Consider the following 18,479-nt stretch of genomic DNA (forward strand, 5'->3'; position numbering starts at 1 on the left):
CACACTTCTCCTAAGTTTCGGGGCGGGGGGGGGGGTATAAGTCGCAGGACACGGAGAAAACATACGGACAGAATCGCTACACTACACTAAACTTTAAGGAATTTGCAAAACACATAATACCCAAATGTTCAAAATGGGAAGATGGACAGTTCGAAACTGTATTTCAGTGAGTCCGACACTGATCATGAACAAAATTCTAGATTGGTTTTTGTGCCTTTAGAGAAGGAAAAGAAATCACGAAGAGCTGGTAACATTACTCACAAGTACAAGTGATCTACACATTTCGGTTACTAGGAAAGTGACAGGGATGCTGGAAGAAGAACTTCAGCTACAATTTATGAAGTGCCAAGCACCTCAATAAAAACGATGCTTACCACAACTCAAATGAAACTCCAGAAAAGGTGTACTAAACTGTGACGAGGCATCTGACGAAGACTTTCATTTTCTTGTGACTAAGAACAAGATGGCAAAACGGAAACTGGATGGAAATAAAGATGGGTGGACTTCAATGGGTTTAATGGCACCCCAAAAGGTCACTGAATAATGAACCTGGGGAAACCTAGGACAGTGTCTCATACCCTTTCAAAGTTCATACTTGGTTGGCTGTCTCCAGCCTTCACATCAAGTTTGAGAGCAAACAGATGGAATGTGGAGTCAGGATCAAAACTCACTTGACAGAATGGGGTGGGGGGTCACACACAGCAAGATGAAATGTAAAGACCTGCATTAAAACAAAGCATCGAAAGATTCAACACCAACATGGTGGAAGGACTTGGTTAAATAAAGTTGGTGTGACAAAGCGGCTGAAAAGCACAGACAGGGAGTGCTAGCCTCGCAGCGTTCCAACGCTGCTCCTGTATGCAGAGCTCTATTAAACCCTCTGCCCCAGGGCGCCTGGGTGGCTCAGTCGGTTGGGCGACTGCCTTCGGCTCAGGTCATGATCCTGGAGTCCCGGGATCGAGTCCCGCATTGGGCTCCCTGCTCGGCGGGGAGTCTGCTTCTCCCTCTGACCCTCCCCCCTCTCATGTGCTCTCTCTCATTCTCTCTGTCTCAAATAAATAAATAAAAAATAAAATCTTTAAAAAAAAAAAACCCTCTGCCCCATCTGAAAGGTGGTATCTACACCATGGAGCACTCAAGGAGAAAGGAACGAGGCAGGCTGGCAGAGATTTTGTTAATAAAGTCATAAGTGATACGAAGAACAGTTGAAGAAATAGAGGATGCTTTACTTTGAGACGTAAAAAGCTGAGGTGTGGGGATGGAGGAGGTAGTAACGCCCTCTGCAGGTAGGAATGCAAAATAGTTCAGGCATGTTCTCTGGTTCCTCAATCAAAGAATTACCATAGGACCCAATAATTCTACTCCTCAGTAGATACCCCAAAAACTGTCCCTGGTACTCAAACAAATACTCATACACTAATATTCACAGCGGCACTATTCACAACAGCTGACGGGTAGAAACAAGCCAGAATGTCCATCGGCAGATAAATGGATAAACAAAATGCAGTGGAATACTATTCAGCCATTAAGAAGGAATGGAGTACTAACACACACTCCATTGTGAATAAGCCTCAAAAATGTTATGCTAAGTGACAAAAGTCAGACATATTGTATAATTCTATTTACATGAACTATCCAGAACAATTAAATCCAGAGACAGAAAGCCGATTAGTGGTTACCAAGGACTCAGGGGAGAAGGAGAGATGAAGTGACTTGGGGTGATGAAAATGTTTTGGATTTTGGAATTAGACAGAGGTGGTGGTTACACAACATTGTGAATATACTAAATGCCACTGAACTGTACGCTTTAAAATGTTATATTGATGGGGCGCCTGGGTGACTCAGTCGGTGAAGGGTCTGCCTCTGGCTCGGGCTGTGATCCCAGGGTCCTGAGATCGAGCCCCACATCAGGCTCCCTGCTCAGCGGGGAGTCTGCTTCTCCCTTTCCTTCTCCCCCTTCCCCCGCTGGTACTCTCTCTCTCTCCCTCTCAAATAAATAAATAAAATCTTTAAAAAAAAGTTATACTGAGAACTTGTGGTTTCTGGTCCAGCATGTAAGGAGTTTAGAAGTCACCATTTTGGGGGCACCTGGGTGGCTCAGTTGTTAAGTGTCTGCCTTCAGCTTGGGTCGTGATCCCAGGGTCCTGGGATCGAGCCCCGCATCGGGCTCCCTGCTCAGCGGGAAGCCTGCTTCTCCCTCTCCTACTCCCCACTGCTTGTGTTCTCTCTCTCGCTGTGTCTCTCTCTGTCAAATAAATAAATAAAATCTTAAAAAAAAAAAGAAGTCACCACTTTGTCCTAACAACAAGTAAAAAGTTGAACAAACTGCAATATCAACAACTCTTCTTATGTCATCAGAGAAGTGAGGTCACAGGGCAGACCACTGCCCCCCTAAACTGTAGGGACAGGAATACAGAGCAAGAACTAACAATTCATCTGAGCAAAACCCTCAGCAGAACCCTCTCTTACCAGTGCCCGGGTAAGAGATCCTGAACTATAATTGATGAACAGCTGGAGGCTCGGTGTGGACAAGTCTGAAAGCTAAAAACTCCAGGAGGGCCCAGTCTTCGGGAGGCCCCCACACTTTTGTGAGTTTTATCTCCAGGAGCCCTACAAGATCCTCACAGGGACTATCAGAGAAAATCCCTTAGTGCTTCCAGCAGAGGGAAAGGAGAAAAAGCATTATGAAATATACCAGACCATTCTGTTCTTCTTTACAGGGCCTGCCCTTGGGAGGAACTACTTGATCAGAGCCTAACCCACCTGGAGGAAAGGAAATACCCACCTCCAGCCCACCCAGCCATCCTGTCCCACCTTGGTGGGGAGAGGGATGACTGAGAGGTGCTCGTGTTGTTCACAGTCCCGGGGCACAGGTTACTCAAAGACTGACTTACTCACAGCACTAGGAAGCACCCCCACACACCCCTCACCACTACCTCACTGAAGGCCTCTTCCCGGCAGTTCCTTTCACCCAGCACATCATGTCCACTCTTCAACAAAAAATTACAAGACTTAAGATACAACAACACAGTTTGAAGAGACTGAACAAGCATCAGAAGCACTCACATATGGCAGAGTGTTGGAATTGTGAGACCAGGAGTTTTTAAAACTCGGAGTAATGTGCTAAGAGCTTTAATGGAAAAAGCAGACAACATGCAAGAACAGATGGATAATGTAAGGAGAGAGATGAAAATTCTACGCAAGAATAAAAGAGAAATGCTAGAGATCAAAACCAGTGTCACAGAAATGAAGAATGCCCTTTGAAGGTCTCATTCCGACTGGACTGGACACAGCCAAAGAAACGTTCTTTGAGCTTGAGGATATGACAACAGAAAGTTCCCAAACTGAAAAGCAAACAGAAAAAAGACTGAACAATCAAACAAATAAAAGAACAGAATATCCAAGAACTGCAGGACAACTACAGAAGGTCTAACATGTACGTAATGGGAATACCTGAAGGAGAAGAAGGAATGGAATGGAAGCAATATTTGAAGCAATGACAGAATCTTCCCCAAAGACACCAAACCACAGAAGCTCAGAGAACACCAACTGGGATAAATATAAAAATAAAACAGGGGGCGCCTGGATGGCTCAGTGGGTAAAGCATCCGACTCTTGGTTTTGGCTCAGGTTGTGACCTCTGAGATGTGAGACTGAGCCCACATTGGGCTCCTTGCTCAACATGGAGCCTGCTTAAGATTCTCTCTCTCCTTTTGCCCCTCTCCCCGCTTGCGCACATGCACGTATACTCTCTCTCAAATAAATAAGCCTTAAAAAACAAAACAAAACAGGGGGCACCTGGGTGGTTCAGTCGTTAAGCGTCTGCCTTCGGCTCAGGTCATGATCCCAGGGTCCTGGGATGGAGCCCTGCATCGGGCTCCCTGCTCAGCGGGAAACCTGCTTTTCCCTCTCCCACTCCCCCTGCTTGTGTTCCCTCTCTCACTGTCTCTCTCTCTGTCAAATAAATAAATAAAATCTTAAAAACAAACAAACAAACAAACAGAACCTCAGATGTACATAAAGGAAGGGCAATGGAGTATGAATAAGGTAAAATAAAAACTTTTATTTTTCTTACTCTTAATTGATCTAACAAATATAGTTTTTCAAAATAACAACAGCAACAACGTACTTGATAATGGAAGACATAAAAAGGAACAAAGAACAAGGCAACAAAAAGAAAACAGTAATTAAGACAATAGATATTAAACCAACTAAACCAATAATCACTGTAAGCATCAAAGGTATAAATCCACCAATTAAAAGACAGATTGTCAGGGGGTGCCTCAGTGGCTCAGTCAGTTAAGTGTCTGCCTTCGGCTCAGGTCATGATCCCAGGGTCCTGGGAAAATCAGTAAGGACACAGTTGAACTGAAAAGCACCAATAAACTGGGTATAATGAACATCTATAGACTACTTAATCCAACAACAGCAGATTACACATTCTTTTTAAGCTTACATGGAACATTCACCAAGATACACCACCACATTCAGGGCCATAAAACACACCTTAACAGATTTAAAAGAATAAAAATCATACATCATTTACTCCCAGACCATAATGTAATTAAATAAGAATCAATAACATAAAGATAGCTGGGAAAGCCCCAAATACTTGGAGATTAAACATTAAACTTCTAAATAACATAGAGATCAGAGAAGAAATCTCAAGAGAAATCTGAAAATATTCTGAACTAATGAAAGTGAAAATACAACTCATCAAAACATGTGGAGTGCAGCTAAAGCAGTACTTTGAGAGAAATTAATAGCATGGAATGCATATATTAGAAAAGAAGATCTAAAATCAATACTCTAAGCTTCTATCTTAGGAAACTAGAAAAGAAGAGCAAATTAAATCCAAAGTAAGCAGAAGAAAAGAAATAATAAAAGAGCAGAAATCAAGGAAATTGAACACAGGAAATGAACAGAGACCAAAAAAACAAAACAAAACAAAAAAAACAACAAAACCAAAGTTGGTTCTTCAAAAAGACTGATAAGCTTCTAACCAAGATAACAAAAGAGAGAGAGAAAACACGAATTACTAATATCAGAAATGAAACAATCTACTAAAGAGACTGAATCAATAATGAATAACCTTCCAAAATAGAAAGCACTAGGCCCATATGGGTTCACTAATAAATTCTACCAAACGTTTAAGAAAAAAATTATATCAGTACTCCATAATCCCTTCCAGAAGACAGAAGCAGAAGGAAAACTTCCTAATTCTATGAGGCCAGCATTACCCTAACACCAAAACTAAGCAAAGATATTATATGAATATCTTATCACACCAATATATCTCATGGAAAAATCCTCAACAAAACATTAGCAAATCTGTACCAACAAGGTATAAAAAGAATTATACAGCATGACCAAGTCAGATTTATCCTAAGTATGTAAGGCTGTTTCAACATACAAAAATCAATTAATGTAACCCATCACATCAATAGGTAAAAGATGAAAAACTACATGATCACATCAAAAGATGGAGAAAAAGCAGGGTACCTGGGTGGTGCAGTTGGTTGGGCAACCAACTCTTGGTTTCGGCTCAGGTCATGATCTCAGGGTCCTGATCTCAGGGTCGTGAGATCAAGCCCCACAATGGGGCGATGGAGCGATGGGGTGACGAGGTGATGGGGCAATGGGCTCTGAGCTCTGAGCTCAGCAGGGAGTCTGCTTGAGATTCTCTCCCTCTGCCCCTCCCCCACTGTGCTCACACTCTCTCCCTAATAAATCTTTTTTTAAAAAAAATATTTATTTGTCAGAGAGAGAGCACAAGCAGGGGAAGCAGAAAGAGTGAGAAGCAGGCTCCCTGCTGAGAAAGGAGCCCAATGCAGGACTTGATCCTAGGACCCTGGGATCGTGACTTGAGACAAAGGCAGATGTTTAACTGACTGAGCCACCCAGGTGTCCCTCAAATAAATAAACCTTAAAAAAAAAAAAAGATGGAGAAAAAGCATTTGACAAAATCCAACACTCCTTGGGAAAAAACAAAAAAACAAGAAACAAAACAAAAAAACTATCAGCAAGCTAGGAATAGAAAGGAATTTCCTGGGGTGCCTGACTGGCTCACTGGATTCAGTAGAGCATGCAACTCCTGATCTCAGGGTCATGAGTTCAAGCTCCACGTTGGGCGTAGAGCTTACTTAAAAATAAAATAAAAAATTAAAATAAAAAAAAAAAGAAAGGAATTTCCTCAGCTTGGTAAAGAGCATCTACAAAATACCTATAGTTAACATCATACTTAATGGTGAGAAACTTGAAGCTCTCCTGCTAAAATGAGGAATAAGACAAAAAAATGCCTTATGACTACTGCTTTTCAACATTGTCCTGGAAATCCTAGCTAATGAAATGAGACTAGAAAAGGAAATAAAAGGTCTGCAGACAGGGATGGAAGAAATAAAACCATCCTCTGTTCTCAGATGATACATGATCATCTATGTACAAAATGTGAAAGAGGGGCACCTGGGTGGCTCAGGTGGTTAAGCGACTGCCTTCAGCTCAGGTCATGATCCCAGGGTGCTGGGATCGAGCCCCACATCGGGCTCCCTGCTCACCAGGAAGCCTGCTTCTCCCTCTCCCACTTCCCCTGCTTGTGTTCCTTCTCACGCTGTCTCTCTCTCTGTCAATTAAATAAATAAATAAAATCTTAAAAAAAAAAAAGAAAATGTGAAAGAATTAACAACAACAACAAAAAAAAAAACTCCTGGAAATAATAAGTGATTATAACAAGACTGCAGGATAGAAGGTTAATATGCAAAAATCAATCACTTTCCTACATACTAGCAGTGAACAAACAGAACAGAATTTAAAACACATTACCATTTACATTAGCACCCCAAAAATTAAATGCTTGGGTAAAAATCTAACATATTTAATGCCTAAGATCTAGATGAGGAAAAATCTAATCAAAGATATCAAAAAACAACCAAATAAATGGAGAGATATTCATGTTCATGAAGAACACTCCATATAGTCAAGATGGCAATTCTTTCCAACTTAATCTATAGATTCAACGTAATTCCAATCAAAATCCCAGCAAGTTATATTGTGGGTATCAATAAACTGATTCTAAAATTTATAAAGGGAGGCAAAAGACCCCGAATAGCCAACTGAATATTGAAGAAGAACAAAGATTTATACAAGGGTGCCTGGGTGGCTCAGTCATTAAGCGTCTGCCTTCGGCTCAGGTCATGATCCCAGGGCCCTGGGATCGAGTCCCACATCGGGCTCCCTCCTTGGGGGGAAGCCTGCTTCTCCCTCTCCCACTCCCGCTGCTTGTGTTCCTGCTCTCGCTATCTCTGTCTCTGTCAAATAAATAAATAAAATCTTAAAAAAAAAAAAAAGAATAATAAAAAAAAAGGCTTTATACAAAGCTACAGTAATCAACACAGTGTGGTATTGGTGAAGGAATAAACAGATCAACAGAACAGAATGGAGCCTAGAAGTAGATCCACATACAGTCAACTGACCTTTGACAAGGGATCAAAGGCAATACAATGGAACAAAATCTTTTCAACAAATGGTGCCAGAACAACTGGACCTTACACCCGTCACAAAAATTAAATCCAAATGGATGCAGGAGACCTAAATGTGAAATGCAAAACTATAAAACTCCTGGAAGATAATGTAGGAGAAAACGCAGATGACCTTGGGCACTGTCATGACACAGTCCATTAAAGAAAGAATTGATATATTGGACATTAAAATTGAAAAACCTCTGCTCTGTAAAAAGGAACATCAGGAGAATGAGAAGACAAGCCACAAACTAGGAGAAAATATTTGCAAAAGATACATTTGATAAATGACTGTTATCCAAAATATACAAACAATAAGAAAACAAACACACAAACTCAACAATAAGAAAACAAACAATATGGTTTTTTAAATGGGCAAAAAACCTGAACAGACACCTCATCAAAGATATACAGATGGAAAGTAAGCATATAAAAACATGTTCAACATCATATGTCATTAGGGAATTGCAAGTTAAAACAACGATACCACTACACACCTATTCGAATGGCCAAAATCCAAAACACTGATAACACCAAATGCTGAGGAGGATATGGAGCATAAGGAACTCTCATTCACTGCTGCTGGGAGCCACTTTGAAAGACAGTTTGGCAAGTTTCTTACAAAACTAATCATACTCTTAACATATGATCCAGCAATCACACCCCTTGGTATTTACCCAAACGAGTAGAAAACTTATGTCCACACAAAAACCTGCACATGGATGTTGACAGCAACCTTTTTCATAATTGCCAAAACTTGGGAGCAACCAAGCTGTCCTTTAGAGTAGGTGCTTGGATAAACTGTATTCCATCCAGACAAGGATTATTCAGCACTTAAAAAAAGGAAGGGGGGGGCGCCTGGGTGGCTCAGTTGGTTAAGCGACTGCCTTCAGCTCAGGTCATGATCATGGAGTCCCGGGATCGAGTCCCGCATTGGGCTCCCTGCTCAGCGGGGAGTCTGCTTCTCCCTCTGACCCTCCCCCCCCTCATGCTCTCTCTCTCATTCTCTCTCTTAAATAAATAAATAAAATCTTTAAAAAAAAAAAAGGCTATCCTCCATGAAAAGACACGGAGGAACTTTAAGTGTGTTAATAAGCAAAAGAAGCCAAGCTGAAAAGGCTACCTACTGTATGATTCCAACTCTATGACATTCTAGAAAATGGAAAACTATGGAGACAGTAAAAAGATCAGTGGCTGAGGGGTTGGGTGGAGAAGGGAACGAACAGTGGAGCACAGAGGATTTTTAGGGCAGTTGGCACTATTCTATATGATCCTACAGTGGTGAATACATTTGTCAAAACCCACAGGATGTACAACAACCACCAGGAGCGAACCTTAACATACACTATGGACTGGGTGATAATGATGTGTCAATGTAGGTTCTTCGGTTGTAATACATGTAACACTATGGTGCGGGGTGTCAAAAGTGGGGGAAGCTGTACATGTGTGGGGAACAGGGTATATGAAAACTCTATGTACTTTCCACTCAATTTTGCTCTGAACCTAAAACTGCTCTTTAAAAAAAAAAAGGTTCATTAATTTAAATCTGACAGGGGCACCTGGGTGGCTCAGTCAGTTAAAGCATCTGGCTTCGGCTCAGGTCATGATCCCCAGGGTCCTGGGATGGAGCCCCACATGGGGCTCTCTGCTCAGTAGGGAGCCTGCTTCTCCCTCTCCCCCTACTCGTGCTCTCACACTCGCTCACTCTTTCTCTCAAATAAATAAATAAAATCTTTAAAAAAAATTTAAATCTGGCAATGAAGGCTGCCGCCCCCCAAAATGAAAGGAGCTCCCTGATTAGATGAATCCCAGCAGACACTGGCTAACTGATGCCAGTCCTCATTGTAGAGAAAAATCACATGCCGAGAATCACTGTCAACTCGGACACTGTGATTTGGGCATAGTGTGCAAACACCTCAGATGTTTGCACAAACAAGTGTTACAGAATTAAAAATGATGTGACTTTAATACAGTGTACTTTCTCCAGACTCCACTCCAATTTCATAATCATTCCTGACTCAACTGCACATGAAATATTCCTAACTAGCCACTCAAATTTATGCTTTCTGAATATTCTTTATTACAGAAAAAAATGGGTTAAAGACTCTAGATGGGGCTCTACATATTCCTGCTTTTCATAGTATGAGCTACAAAATATCATACTGATAACAATAACAACTTCACTTGTTTATTCTTTGATAAAATGGGCTGATTGAGCTAAACTGATTCTAAAATCCTCTCCATTTCTAGAATTCTGGCCATATAATTCAGAAACCGATTTTTTAGATAGATTAGTAGGTTTTTAGGCCAGGTTTAAAAAAGTACTTGAAGTTCTAATGCAGTAATATACAAGTAACCAGAGATTCCTTAAGTAGGAAAACAAATTGTCAGGTTTTATTTTTTTATTTTTTAAAGATTTTATTTATTTATTTGACACAGAGAGAGAGAGTGAGAGAGGGAACACAAGCAGGGGGGAGTGGGAGAGGGAGAAGCAGGCTTCCTGTGAGCAGGGAGCCCGATGCGGGGCTGGATCCCAGGACCCTGAGATCACAACCTGAGCCGGAGGCAGACGCTTAAGGACTGAGCCACCCAGGCGCCCCACAAATTGTCAGGTTTTAAAAGTAAAGGACTGGCGCTGGGGCACCTGGCTGCCTCAGTTGTAAGAGTACACGACTCTTGATCTTAGAGTTGTGAGTTTGAGTCCCACGTTGGGTCTGGAGATTATTTAAATATAAAATCTTTAAAACCATAAAAAGGGGCGCCTGGGTGGCTCAGTCGTTAAGCATCTGCCTTCAGCTCAGGTCATGATCCCAGGGTCCTGGGATCGAGCTCCGCATCGGGCTCCCTGCTCAGCCGGAAGCCTGCTTCTCTCTCTCTCACTCCCCCTGCTTGTGTTCCCTCTCTCGCTGTGTCTCTGTCAAATACATAAATCTTTAAAAAAAAAAAAAAACTAAAAAATTAAAGGACTTTATCATAAAAGAGGGAAAAGGATTAGATTTGACCTTTCAAGAGGAAATTAGATTTATGGAATATAGTCCAACCGAGAACTAGGTCATCGGTTAACCAAGGATCCTGCCAAAACAACCAACCAACCATTCCCCACCAAGATAAACAGGACAAGTACTTATGTATAACTTATTCCAGATTCTGAGAAAACTACAAAAGATTTTTTAGGAAAAGAAAGCAAATAGCACCAGAGACTTCCTTTATTGGGGTAGTTATAAAAAGCACTTTTACAATGAAATCAGCCATTTAAAGGTCTCAAAAGGGCCATCTTATAAGGAAAAAAAAGATGGTAATTTTTTCTTTTAAGTATTGAACTTTAAAAAAAAAAAAAAGCTTGATTTTTTTCTAGATCTCATTCTAGAAATACTAATAAAGTGTATGCTCCCAAAGAAAAAGTCCAAATAAATCTGATTTTAACATCTATTTTTTCACCTATTCTTGCCTTTTCCCTCATTAAAAATTTGTCCTACAGTAAAACTAAAAAGAAAACCAAAGTAATCAACCACAGGCACACGAGATCTAGATTCCTCACATACAGGGTATTGACTGCCGACCTGTAAAGGCCCCTCACTGGGTGGCAGCAAGATGTGCTGTCCATCTGCACATTCCAGGCTAGTCCACGCCTGGGCCCCAGGGCCGCACTGTCTTCTAGAACACTCAAGAAAGCAAATGACAATGTAAATAAGAAAGACACAAGATTACAGGAATCAGTTCAATTAACTCTAATTTCTCTCTTTTTTTAAAGCAAATCCTTTGTAAGCTTTGCTTTCTACTTCATCTATTATTTAGAAGCAAATTACAGGCGACATATCCTTCAACTGTATTTTGACATCAACCACTGTTATCAGAATGTGGTTGGTCTGAGGACTCCTGGGGTCCCCAAGACCCCTTCAGGAGGTCCACAAAGTCCTCCCTTCTCCAGCTACATATCTGTGCTAGGCTAAATTTTCTTCACTGACTTCAACCAAACAACAGATAGCAAGGGGTTGAATACAGAATCTGGCTGACTTCCCTTAAATCCACATTACAGAGATTAGCAAAAATGTAAAACAATGCCAGTCTTCTCACTAAATTGTTTTTTGTTTTGGAAAATACAGTGTGTTTCGTTAAAAATATGTTGCCCAACTATATTTCAATTTTAATATAGTAAATAATGTTATCACTTAATGGGTTTATTACTGCTATTTTAAATAAGTTAATAAATATTTTAATAGGTTCTCAGTTTAATTTCTAAGAGTAAATATTGATCGATAAAACCCACATAAACTCTTTGAGGTCTTCAATAATTTTTTAGAGCACAGGGGTTCCTGAGACCAAACAGTCTGGAACCCTACAGGATTGTTAAATAGATCCTACTACATACATCCTTCTAATGGATATACCCACCATGCCCGGGACAAATGTTTAATTAATGACACTGAGAAAGTTACAAAACAACTTGCATAAAGTGAACTCAATTTTGTTTAAAACTCTGACTACTTAAATTTTTACAAGAGAAAAAATCTAGAGAAATACACAAAAGGGTTGAGACTAGTGATCTCAAAGAGGCAGTATTTTAGGTCATTTTAACCTATTCTTTTTGCACTAAATCGCATTTTTCTTTTTCTACAATATGGAGGCGATCGCATTTCCCAAACTGTTCTATGGTACAGTAGTGTCATGGAAGAGTCCATGGTCTTTAGCTGGATGAATGTGGATTATACCTCCCCACCTCTCACCCCCAGCAATTCTTCAACACAGTCTGCTAAGGGTTCTGAGAAGTCCTGCAGCGTTGACAGCATTTCCCAAACTTACGTATGACAGACCTCTTTTGCCAAATAACACCTAACCACGTAACACCCTTAGGGAAAAACTGCCTCAGAGACCATCCTAAACAATGATTTGAAGAGGGGGCCTGTAGGCATCCTTTATCATCGGTACTCTTAGAAGTCACCAGGTCACCACTATTTAGGATGGATGACCACCAGTAAACAACACGTACACATCCAATCAAGAATATTTGGGAGTTATGTAAACCACCTTTTTTACATTTGCTTCAGTAAATTAACTCTACAAGGAGTAAATTTAATTTGTATACATTCTGGAACTTAGACAATCCAAGCAATGGTTTTATTTTATTTTATTTTTTATTTTTATTTTTTTTTAAGATTTTATTTGAGAGAGAGTGACAGCGAGAGAGGGAACACAAGCAGGGGGAGTGGGAGAGGGAGAAGCAGGCTTCCCGCCGAGCACAGAGCCTGATGCGGGGCTCGATCCCAGGACCCTGGGATCATGACCTGAGCCGAAGGCAGACGATTATTATAGACTGAGCTACCCAGGTGGCCCTAAGCAATGGTTTTAAATGGCAATTCTTAAGTAAAATCTTCTTTGATGAAAGTACATGTGACCATAAGTCATTCCTTTAAATGATGCACATGAGTAAGCATTCTCTACAGGGGGTGACCTGCACACACAGGCAGTTCATGTAGTAGACACAGCTATTGGCAGAAAGCCCTCGGCACCCATCCCCCGCACCCCCCCCCGCCCTCCGCCCCAGGCTTCAGCCACCCCTGTAGTGTTGCCACCTGGCCACCAGGGGGCCTGCTGGCCCACATCTCTCCGCTTCCGCTTTCTTCCTCCTCAAGATCACAATGAACGGGTCGCTTTCCCACCCGTCCCTCTCAGGGGCCAGGTCACTTAGAAGTCACCCTCTTCAGTCCCAGTGTGAGCCAAGCGTGACTGATCACAGCTAATGCTCCCCACAAAATCTTTTAAAGCCACTCTACTACTTCAAGCCCTACTTACCATATTTTTTTAGAAGAATATGAACCTTTTTATTCATCACCTACTTTTAACAGTTGTTAACATTTTGATATATTTGATTATTTTTTGTTGAAATATTTTAAAATAAATCACAGATATTATGATATTTAGCACTTCATCTCTGGTTTATAAAATTAATACTGTAATAGTGTGTGTGCTGTGTTTTACTACAAATTTGCCTGGTTTCCACCTGTGTTATGGGTTAAATGGGTTTCTGACGATCACTTTTATTTTATTTTATTTTTTTTTAAGATTTTATTTATTTAACAGAGAGAGACATAGCGAGAGCAGGAACACAAGCAGGGGGAGTGGGAGAGGGAGAAGCAGGCTTCCCGCAGAGCGGGAAGCCGGATGCGGGGCTCGATCCCAGGACCCTGGGATCATGACCTGAGCCGAAGGCAGACGCTTAACGACTGAGCCACTCAGGCGCCCCTGACGATCACTTTTAGAGCTTAAAGAGTTTATAACAATGTTTCCAGGGGAAAATGCAATTTGAGCTCTAACTTGAATTCCTAATAGGTAGATACACCTGGGAATCAGAAACGGGCCCCAGGAAGCAACACATCATCAAGTCAAAGCTCCGCTAACAGCTGAACGAGAAGACCGCCCAACCACCCGGAGCTAAGGTGGTCAAGGAGCTCATACCCAGGCATCTAACTAACTTTTGTCGGCCACTGCTGAGGGTGTGGCGGCCCCGTCACCGCCCACTGCACCAGCCTGCCTCAGTTTGCCTGCCTGTACTTGAATTTCCCAAAGATAAGAAGGTACAGTCAGGACTGCTCTGTTCCAAGTCAAGGTTTCTGCCCCAAACCCATCTGCTCTCCTACACCACCGAGCTGAGTTTCCAGATAACACCGGAACTTCAGGAAACCCTTCTAGCATTCCTCCTTCCTAACCCATCAAAGCCTGGTCCAAGTGGCCCACATTTGCTTTCTCACTGCCCCTGGTTCCACTCTGTCCATCAGCACTGAAAACCACATAAATACACACTTAATAGGAAGAGAAAAAATGCAACAAATACATACTTGCCTTATGCATTACTTTTTTAAAGCAGTGGTAAAAACCTCAAGCCTTTCAAGATACTCAAAGAACAATTCTAGAAAAAGTGGGGTTAATAAATTTTATCAACTGAATAAGCAAATATATACTAATCACTGGCATTGATGACCTATCTAAAACATTTCATCAAATAAATATTCACGTTGCAGTTGTTATTAATTAAAGTCACCATCAGGGGAAAAGGGAGACTATGTTATGAAAATATCCCACTGGTACATGTTCCTCCAGGTTTAAAAATGACCGATCTCATATAAAAAAAAAAATTTAAGTCATTTTCTCTTCTAGGCTGTGAATGTTTGGAAGATGCTTATTAGCTGCTTCTCTTAATTAAACGAGCGGTTTCTTACACTCGGGCATGGACTTTTTAAACCCTTGCCAAATGAAAATGCTTCGTTCAGGAATCATGGCAGGTATTAATGGATATCTTACAAACAACTCAGAAGCAAGCTCAAAAACACTGCCAATTCAGGGCTTTATAATACAGGCTGGGGATTATCAAGGTACCCCATTATCACAGCACTAGTAAGAGGTGTTCCCATACCGAGAACGGCCCCTGCCCACCTTTTAATCCCTGTGGGGTTCCTATAATAACTGCAGCCCAAGTGAGTGGGGCCTAGGAAGAAAATTCAATACAAGCCAGTGCATTTCGCTACTTACTAGCTACTCTGATGAATGTCTGAAAAGCGTGGCAAAAAAAGATGAGGGGTTATCCAAGAATTTTAATTATTTCTGTTGTCCTCGTTACCGATTCCATAAGTAATAGGAAACTGGCATGAACTAGTCACGGCATTTTATTTTTTTTTTAAAGATTTTATTTATTTGACAGAGAGAGACACAGCAAGAGAGGGAACACAAGCAGGGGGAGTGGGAGAGGAAGAAGCAGGCTTCCCGCTGATCAGGGAGCCCAAGACGGGGCTCAATCCCAGGACCCTGGGATCATGACCTGAGCTGAAGGCAGATGCTTAACGACTGAGCCACCCAGGCGCCCTAGTCAAGGCATTTTAAAAGTAAACATCATCTGCTGATGCAAAGGCTTTAATCCCCCAAATCAAAAGCAACCTTATTCCTCAATTAGCTTCTACCTCTGATTTGCTGACACTATTGTAAGCTGAGTATACTCTGTCCTTCGCTAGGTGCTGAGGAGAGAAGAGTGAACACCCCCCACCCTAAGGCCATCAGTCTTGCCATGAGGAGGGGGGCATCAGGGGAAGGTGCCGCTGAGGAAGGCAGGGCGTAAGCTGGTTGATCTGAGCAGGTCCAGAGGACCAAGGACTCTGGTGAAAATGCTAGGGCCAGGCCAACGTTCCGACTATTAATACCCTGTCATGTAAGTCTATCAATACTCAAGACAATTTTCTAGGTTTGCTGGGCCCCATGCTTGGTTTAATGCTCTTCATCATCTTGAAATTATTAATAATTTTTGAGCAAAGGGGTCTGCACTTTGATCTTGCACCTGGCCCCACATATTATGCAGCTGGTCCTCTCAATATTCATCATTAACTACATCTAAAATATGTAAAATTAAATGTGACTGGATTCTGCATTTCAGACGTAATAAATTATGTTCTTTAAAAGCCACTTAATAGACAACTTCATACAAATCATTTTCAAGTTTTACATATCTTCAATTTAAGTTTATGACAATCAATTTTTTTCTTGGTGATCCTTAAAATGAAAGTATTGTATTATACAAGAAAAAAATTTTAAGTATTAGGAAGAGCTCAGAATGTCTTTGTTACACCTTAAATAGGTCTTAAGCAAAGATGACATTCATATTCACTGAGTTTTAAAATTCACTTTGAATCTGAAGACATATATTTTTCTAAGTATTTTATACTATGATTAAAGATTGTATAAATAACAAATCGTTACTTAAGAATAAAATCAAAGGACGAGACAAAATAATTCACTGTAAAAAAACACACTTTTTAGCCAATCAGCAGAACAAAAATGTAATGAATGAAGAAACGTCATATTTTAAACTAGTTGTTTAAGCATTCTAGCATTTCGGGGGCACCTGGCTGGCTCAGTCAGGTAAGTGTCCAATTCTTGGTTTCGGCTCAGGTCATGATCTCAGGGTCCTGGGATTGAGCCCTGCATCAGGCTCCGCACTAGGCGAGGAGTCTGCTTGTCCCTTTCCCTCTGCTCGCTGGCTCTCTCTCTCTCTCTGACTCCGGAATAAATAAATAAAATCTTTAAGAAAAAAAAAAAAGAATTCTAGCATTTCATCCATTTCCTTTCAAAAAGTTAAACCCTGCTCCTGGAAGCTGAGGTTCACTCTGCTTGTCCCCCAACCAGAGTCTGCACCGTATGAGCCCATTCCTCATCACAGCCAGAAATCAGAGCCTGGGGTTGGATGCAGGCTGCAAACGGTCTCAGCCTTTCTTAAAGTGAGAGGTGGTAAAAACAAAACAGCTGCCAGGCTGGATGAGGCAAAGATTTGAAGGACTGGTAAGCTTCAGACCTAAGGAAAGCCAACTCAAGTCTCAGTGTTTTTTCAGGAAAGTGTTGCTTTTTGTGCTAGCAGGTGCCCAGGCTGAATGATCAAATGTCAGGGAAGTGTGAAGAAATATCTGTTTTTACAGGGAAGGCTACTTAGGTGTAGAGGGCAGAACTTTCGACATTGGAAATGATACGGGAGAGGATGGTGGAGGAAGGGGCTGGTTGGATGAAACACCAATTTATCCCTAGAGCAGGAAAACATCAGCAACTTAAAACCCTTGTAAGAAAACGCAGACAACCATGAAATATGTATCTGATTAGAAAAAAGCTCCCAGAGGGCACCTGGGTGGCTCAGTCGTTAAGCGTCTGCCTTTGGCTCAGGTCATGATCCCAGGGTCCTGGGATTGAGCCCCGCATCAGGCTCCCTGCTCACCAGGAAGCCTGCTTCTCCCTCTCCCACTCCCCCTGCTTGTGTTCCCTCTCTCACGATCTCTGTCAAATAAATAAATAAAATCTTAAAAAAAAAAAAAATAGAAAAAAGCTCCCAGAAGCAATTACAGAGGTCAAGAGCAAGTGTAAGTGGTGCAGCCACTCTGGGAAATGCTTCTGCAGGTCCCCCAACATGTTAAACAGTGACCATGCGACTCAGCAATTCCACTCTTGGGTGTACACCCCAGAGAACTGAAAATATGTGTGCACACAAAGCCTGCACACAAATGGGCAGAGCAGCATTATTCACAGTAGCCACAAAGTGGAAAACCACCCAAATGTCCATCGAGTGACGAACACATCAACAAAATGTGGTCCATCCACATAAAGAAACAGTGTCTTAGTCTATTTGGGCTGCCAAAACAAAATACCATAGACTGGGTGACTTATGAACAACAGAAATTTATTTCTCACAGATCCGGAGACTGGGAAGTCCAAGATCAAGGTGCCCACATGTTTGAGTTCTGGTGAGATCCCTCTTCTGGTTTGCAGCTGGCCATGTTCTCGCTGTCTTCACTTGGTGGAAGGGACTAGGGAGGTCTCTGGGTTCTCTTTTATAAGGGAGCTCATGCCTCATGAGGACTCTACCCTCAGACCCTAATCCCCTCCCAAAAGCCCCATCTCCAAATACCATGATATTGGGGATTTGGTTTCAACATACGAATCTTGGAGGGACACAAACCTATGGCAAATATTATTCAGCCATAAAAAGGAATGAAGTTCTGATACACATTACAACATAGATGAACCTTTAAAACATCAAATGAAAGAAGCCAGTCACAAACAGATCACATACAGTAGGATTCCACTGATACGAAATGCCCAGAACAGGCAAATCCATAGAGAAAGGAAGTAGATTGCTGGTTGCCAAGAGCTGGGGAAAAGGGGAAATTAGAGTGACAGTTAAGGGCTCAGGAGCTCCTCTCTGGGGTGATGAAAATGTTCTGAAATGAGGACGCCTGGCTGGCCCAGTCAGTACAGCATGTACCTCTTGATCTCAGGGTCGTGAATTCAAGTCCCACACTGGATGCAGAACTTACTTAAAAAAAAAAAAAAAAAAAGCTATTAGGGATGCCTGGCTGGCTCAGCCAGTAAAGCATGCGATTCTTGATCTCAGGGTTGTAAGTTCGAGCCCCACACTGGGCACAGAGCTCTGTCAGCTAAGCAA

At 41.6% G+C, this 18,479-nt stretch overlaps 1 protein-coding gene across 4 annotated transcripts in view; it reads right to left on the bottom strand.

Annotated features, from left to right (window-relative positions):
- CLSTN1 (calsyntenin 1) overlaps positions 1–18,479 on the bottom strand; it is a 72,784-nt gene that overhangs the window by 47,973 nt on the left and 6,332 nt on the right. The window lies entirely within an intron of this gene.

The sequence above is a fragment of the Leptonychotes weddellii genome, chromosome 4, assembly GCF_054177405.1.
Source record: "Leptonychotes weddellii isolate Sample4059 chromosome 4, ASM5417740v2, whole genome shotgun sequence".
Taxonomy (NCBI): Eukaryota; Metazoa; Chordata; class Mammalia; order Carnivora; family Phocidae; genus Leptonychotes; species Leptonychotes weddellii.